The following is a 7565-nucleotide window of genomic DNA, read 5'->3' on the forward strand; positions in this document are numbered from 1 at the left end:
TTATGTAACCGTTACTGCTGCTGCTGTTGCTGCTGTTGCTGCTGATGCTGCTGATGCTGCTGCTGCTGCTGCGACAGCTGCTGCGACCTAGCTGCAGAATTATAGCTTTGACTAAAGAACATATATATGAAGTGCAGCATGATAAAAACAACTGACATTTAATAAAACCCATTTACCATTGAGTTTGCTTAGACTTTTCAAGTGTAACTAAATAAATATTACGAAAATGTTTGTTTATGTACCCTATACCCTATTAACTATGACTTTTTGTGGTTTTCATGTTACTATTATTACTTGCGCGAGGACATGATTTTCGAAATTTCACAAAATAATGAGGCAAACAAAAAGCTCAAAATCTCAAAACAAGACTGCAGTGAATGTACGCAATCATGTTTTGGAGCATGGTACATGATTGATGTGTTGAAGTTTAGCTGGAATAAGGAATGATGTGTTCTCACTTCTCTACCAATGCTGCAACATAATATTGTTCTCGTATCTAAAAGAATTGCATAGTTCATTAGTTGTCTTGCCATTTTTATGTAAATGCTTTCCGAGCCAAGCCAACCTCATAGTCATAACACCCTTGGTCTGTGGTTACTCATTCTATGATTATACGGTATTGTTATTCTTGTCGATGCACTTTAGCATCTTAAATGTGTAGAAAATGTCTGAAAACATAACATCATCGTGTTTTTATCAAGTCATGCGCCTGCATATAGTACGAATATAGGCTCTAGAAGGTACATACATTATTATGATAACTTCTTCTGTGTCTAATTCTAGCATCTAAGGAGACGAATGCACACAGCAGCAACACCCCCATTTTCGTGAGACGGCAAAAACATTTGTTTTATTCGTCTCTCTATTGTTTTTGTTTCGGTTCAGTGCACACAACAGACAGCTGTTGAAATACGACAGAAACATTTGCCTTTTTTATCTTCATTCAACGCACACAGCAGACATTGGTCTTCTTGGATATTTAGACAATCACGTGATCATTAGGGGCACGCTGATTGATCAATGTGGCGCCACATGTTTTCAGTCTTGATCTGCGCGTAATCCACACAGCCGACTCTGACCTTGAGACGAAGCATTTGTCTTGAATACTAGACAGAGGGCACTCACGGAGAGTGCATACCTCCGCGAGCATGTAACATGTATGTGCTCGCTGGTGGCGGCTGCTGACTGACTCGCCTGCTGCTGCCTCGCCGCTCACTGGTGGCTGCTGCTGACTCGCCACTCGCTGACTCGACGCGCTATCGATCGCGCCGCCCGCTCGCTGACTCTAGTTTCAGTTTTAGTTGCAGTTTCTAGTAGTTCTAGCTTGTAGTAGTAGATCGCTGAAATATTGATTTGTTGCGCGCAAGCGAGCGAGCTGCTGCTGACTCGACGCCCTAAGACGAGCTGGTGCTGAATCGATCGCTGCTGGCTCGCTGCTGGCTACACACACACACGAACACACACACGAGAGGCATCACATTACCTCCCTGCAACTCCGTTGCGCTGAGGTAATTAAAGGGACAGTAGCTTCTAGGATTTTACTGCATACAACTGTACTTACTGTATAACAAATCGTCTATACCCACACTATTGTTACCAGATACCCAATTTAATTGTTATAATTATTTATACATCAACGCTACGAAATTTGAACAACGCCATGACACCCGCGACCGTTCTGCCACCCCGAAAAAGTTGCGTATTTGACAATTTATTTTGCAGGTTACAGACCGAGGGCTAATCACAAAAGTGCAATTATATTTATACCTAAATGCTATTTAACCAAACGATATTCATTTTAGGGCAAAAAATTTATCCATATTATAACTGAAACTATATGTCGTTTAGAAGATATTACAATCCTTTTGCTTTTAAATGAATAAATAAGAAACACCCTCGGTCTGTAGCCCTTGGCTGGAAAGTGGTTTTGCGCAACTTATCAGATCGTGCGCTTTGAGTGGCGCCACCGTCGTTGTAATCAAACTATAGTCGTTAGTTTTAAAACATTTTTTAATAATATTTCTAATGGTGAATGAACCATGAAACTTTTTATGTAGCGTAATTATAACCTAAATTAGCTGAAAATAACCCTAGAACCTAGAGTAAACTCTCCCTTTAAACATGATGGATCTCAGTAATCGTTGCTGGGAGACAAATATTTCTGCCATATCACAAGAAAAGTATGTTGTCTGTGTCTGGCTTTTAAGCACTTATATGCATAAAAAAGTATTTGAGCAATCATCATACTCCAGTCATGCTGACATGCTTAAAGTACAATAGGGAAAATAAATCATTTGTATGGATTTTTTTTGCATATTCTCACTTTTGATTAAGCATCCATAACCTACCTGAAGGGAATTTATGACGACGGTTTAAATCCGGAAATTATGAACCTTCAACTTCTTCTATCAAGTGACAAGTGAGAATGCAAATATGTACACTGTAATGTTGATTAAGTTCTCCGAAAGTGATATCTATGATATGATTATCTGGGGTGATTTTTATTTTTGTAGATTATAATATATGGGTTATATGGTAAAAGTAAAAAAATATTTCCCAAATCAGGACAAGCCGAGTTTTCAAACTTATTACCAAGACTGATCAGTGACAGTAACAAATATGGTTAACAGATCAATAGAGATACTCATAGAGATAGGCAACCTCAGTTAATTCGGTACAATTCGCATGTTAAACATTTAGATTATTTTAATATACTACTTACAAAGACTCACCGGTAATTGTACTTGTGAGCATTCATTGCCATTCTCTATCATTAATGTTTTTGCAATTAAATGTTAAACGTTAAATCATTTTGGCTCAACTTCAACTGAAAATACTAGAATTGCACATTGGGCCATTTACGGTCATAATTTTGGGTAAAATTCGTCTGTTGTCATTAGACTGTTACGCTACATATCGACTGGTACCATCTCTATATATAATATAGATAATTTATACTTATAAATTGTGCCCTATAATTTTTTATAATCGTGGGCTATTCTAGGGCCCAATAGGCTTCTATAGACAAATGTGGCAAATTTTTGTACGACAGCTTTTTACATTTTTTGACCAAGTAACATTAAAATTTTAGGAAATATCTATCTTTATCACCTTTTATCTTGTAAAAATATCATGACACCAATTGTTCAAAACTTAGTCAGAACAGAAATGGTAAAACTTGTAATGTTTGTTGTCTCTTGTGATGGTCCTGTGTTTCCACCAACATACAAACAAAATAATCGCTAGTCAACGCGTTGAAAGCAAGAATGCAATCTTTGTTTTGACGAAATTTGGAACGTTTGGTGTTGCTATATTTTTACAAGATAAAGGTGATAAAATGCATTTAAGAAGCTGATAATGCGTGGCAAATGTTTTGTGATGTAGGTAAGATGTTAATAAAACATTTGTCAATGGAAGCTTATCAGGCTTGTCAAATTTATGCTTCTCTGCAATGTACAATCTCACGGCCCGTGTACTACTGTGTGAAAATTCAGTCGCTGCAAAATACACACAGTGGGTCATACTTATGTGAGTTTATACAGTGACGTGCGTGCACTGAGAGTGTGTCTTGCAGAAGAGCATTCGATTTGTTTCAAATTTTGAACAACATTCACATGAAATAATAGGCAATAAAGAGTACCTAAGACTTTGAGAGTAAATACAATTTGTGTTGGCTAATAGCCTAATGCGATAAAAGTGATGCTGGCCTAATGCCAGCCCCACCAGGCTCTATGACTGTTCGCACCACTTCATGCCATGTACTGCCGTAGTGAGAAGCGAGAAGGAACCTTGTGGCTATAGTATAGTGCACAAGCATTTAGAATGTGTCTATAATAAAATCATGTAAAATAATCACGAAATGTATTTACTAAAGAAGTCTCAATGTTTCTCTACTCTCTTTCACCTATATTATTAGTAAAAATTTCCTGAAAATGCCATTCGAATGCTCCCCTGCATCATACAATTTCACCGCACGCACGCCGCTGTGCACAAACAACAGAAACGATATTTCTGTTGTTTGTGCAAACCAGCGTGTGTGCGGTGAAATTGTGTGTTGCAGAGGAGCATTTGAATGGCATTTACGTGGAATTATTAGCTGATAGAGAATAAATAAACATTGAGACTTCGATAGTTAATACATTTCGTGTTTATTTACCATCATTTTATTATTGAAACGTTCCAAGTGCCGCTCATAGGGTCTATGTCCCCCAGGGTACTGCCGGAACGTAACCTGGATACGGTCCGGTACACCGGAACGTACCCTAGTAAATATCTGATAGGGTTAACTTAGGGTTAGGGTTAGGGAGTAGGGGTAGGCGACTCACTAGACTCGTTAGTGGAGTAAGCGAGGTACGGTCCGGCATATTAGATAGTACCAGGGTACGTTCCGGTATACCGGACCGTACCCAGGGTAATTTCCGGTAGTAACCTGGGGGACATAGACCCTCTCAGCCCAAGTGCCTGTGGTCTAGTGCCATACTGGTAAGATAACACATGCACTGCACATGCACTGGTAAGATGCAACACATGCACAATCAAAATGTTTGACCACGAGGACAATTACCCTTATATCTTCTTTGTGTTACTGCTATCCGATTATAATATTGGCTGCTACGTCATCACATCATACAATACACTGTGATTGTACATAAAAATCACATTATACAGAACTGTGATAGAATAGAAATGACACACATAAAAGTGCTAGCTCGATTACCACATGCACATCAGTGTGGCAGCAGTAGGCCTACCCGGTACTAGCATGACTCATAGTCATGCTCTTCTCTGTGCGCTTCGATCGATTAGACTTCTCCACGTGCGAAGCTAACTCATCATCTGTCATTCCCATACCGATGCCATATCTGTGCACTATGATGCACTATGGTGCACTCCATTTGCTGGTAATTCTGACCTACAGGCTACAGCGGAGGGTAAATATGACACATGCGGAATATATTTCGCTTCGCTGCTACTGTTCATACTAGCGCGCCATCTATTGGCTAAATAAGTGGTAATTTCTGAACTGCTAAACTTACACACGGACACAACAAAGAAAAGTGTACAAACATTTCCCTTCCCTTAGTTTCCAGGTTCCTACATCTGTAACCACTACTCTCCCCTCTCTCTATTTCTCTCTCACATATAATTAATAATAATAATATATAACTAAGTATATACCAGAATTCTTGTTTCTCTTACGTCCGAGCCTCTGCTCGTTTTCGCGGCACATATTATTTTTTTTTTTTACAGAATCCAATGATAAAATTGCATTAATTTTCGCTCGCTCATCATCTCTAATGCGGAAAATCTTATAAATCACTAACTATCATCAACTGCAAAACGAAATTCCCGAGGCGGGACCCGTCTCTAGATCATAGCTGTATTTAGGCAAAAAACGGCACAACGACACGGCCAGCCATGAGACCTATGTCGTATAACACAGACTGCTAGCAGGAACGCTGGCGCTTATTAAAGTGGAAGTTGTATAATAGTAAGTAATATATAAATAATACTAGCACAAGATACCGCCCGTTGCCACGGAAATCAAACTACTGAGGTGTGAACCACTGGTTAACAAGAAAAATAAAAATAAAAATCGATCATACTATATGTCTTCTATCTATCTACTATCTACTATCATTATCATCATATTCATATCTATCTATCTATCTATCTATCTATCTATCTATCTATCTATCTATCTATCTATCTATCCTACATCTATCTATCTATCTATTTTCTTACTAATCTAATCTATCTAATCTATAGCTACTATGTATCTATCTATTATCTATCTACTATCTATCTATTATCCACTAGTCTATGCTATCTATTATCTATCTATCTACTATTACATATCTATCTACTAATCTATCTATCTATCTATTTATCTATCTATCTATAGTGCTCCATATTGATTTGCATTGAGAACAGATAAACAAACAGACATACATTCACAAAATTAATATGTATTAGATGTATATATATATCAAGAGCGTATTAAGGCTCAGTCACACATTCAGGATTTTTACTGCCGCCCTTGATAGGACCATTTCCGATTAAAATTTGTCAAAAGTCTGATCAAGATCCTGTGATTCGTGGCGGGAAATTCAAACTTTATTAAAAATTTGTAAAAACATTTATTTAATTACGACAAGTTGACAACAATCAGATCTTGTTCTAGGAAGCGTCCCGATTCAGCCGTTTCCAGCCGAATTCGTCTCGATTGTCCAGTTCTCAATCCGATTCTGATGATCTGATCCGATTTGTATCATTCGCATGGTAAAAAACGACCAAATCTGTCCCGACAGCGTCCCGATTCTCCCGAATGCGATCCGACAGAGATCAGACAGTGACCCGACAGTGAACCGACGCTGACGGAAGACATCCTTTAGATCTGGACGCAATCTGGACTCAATCGGCAAGAAACGGCAATGAAAATTTTCTCCAGATTATGCCCGTTCATCACGACAGCGTCCCGATCCACAGGACACTGTCCAGACAACACAGGACATTGTTACGATTTTGATCCGATACAGCAGAATCTGTCACGACATAGTCACGATTGCAATCCGACTAGACAAAATCGGCTGAGTTTCCCGAATGTTAAGCCCGCCGCACACGCTATTGGCCACGCGTGGCTGATGGCGCAGCACAAAACACAGCGTTGGTGCATGCAAACGCATCGATTTCTTGCGTGTGGAAAATATCACACGTGTTTGATATTTTTTTCCACGTGTGGCAGATTGCACAGCGTCTGCGGAATGGCTGTGTAAAGTTCCACACCGGCTCTATGTAACCGACCAATAGCAGCAGGTCAAGCGAGTCACGTGATCTTAACTTGCGGTTGCAGCGCGGTTGCACTGCGGTACACGCACGTACACGCACGTACACGCGGGTACACGCACGTACACGCGGGTACACGCACGTACACGCAGATACACGCACGTACACGTGGGTACACGCACGTACACGCGGGTACACGCACGTACACGTACGTACACGCACGTACACGCGGGTAGTACACGCACGTACACGCACGTACACGCGGGTACACGCACGTACACACAGATACACGCACGTACACGCGGGTACACGCACGTGCACGCACGTACACGCGGGTACACGGAGATACACGCACGTACACGCGGGTACACGCACGTACACGCAGATACACGCACGTACACGCGAGTACACGCACCTAACGGGACGCACCTAATTGTCGGGAGTGCTTGGCCGACCTCTCCGGACCATTCCCAACCCGTAGGACTCTGTTACGAACGTTAGGACATTCCAGATCATTGAGGATAGTAATCCGACTTTTTCACTTTTCGTGTCGTAGCGCTGTCTGATCTCAAACGGGAGCCATAATCGGCACTGTGTGAACGCCGCATGAAGAAGGAGAGTAAAACGGTGAAATGCTGAAACCATGTTGCAGTATTAGTCGAATTAAAAAACTTTGCCCGTTTTGTTTTGACGATTCTTTGCGGTATTATTGATCAGCTCTCTTACCTTGCTAATATAAAACAAACCGCTTGTCCCTACGATGCCCTACGCTGAGATAA

At 40.4% G+C, this 7565-nt stretch overlaps 1 protein-coding gene across 3 annotated transcripts in view; it reads right to left on the reverse strand.

The window, feature by feature from the left end:
- The window catches only part of LOC106807556 (carbonic anhydrase 1-like), a 36420-nt gene extending 31525 nt beyond the window's left edge, over positions 1 to 4895 (reverse strand). For 2 of the 3 annotated variants that reach the window (XM_014809924.1, XM_014809923.1), the window contains exon 1: positions 4752 to 4895. The gene's annotated coding sequence lies outside the window, so the exon portion shown is untranslated. Of the gene's footprint in view, positions 1 to 4564; positions 4718 to 4751 lie in introns of those variants that run through there. The other variant, XM_014809925.1, reaches the window with a different exon arrangement.
- Between the last annotated feature and the right edge of the window lie 2670 nt (positions 4896 to 7565).

This window comes from Priapulus caudatus, unplaced genomic scaffold, assembly GCF_000485595.1.
Source record: "Priapulus caudatus unplaced genomic scaffold, Priapulus_caudatus-5.0.1 Scaffold222, whole genome shotgun sequence".
NCBI lineage: Eukaryota > Metazoa > Priapulida > Priapulimorpha > Priapulimorphida > Priapulidae > Priapulus > Priapulus caudatus.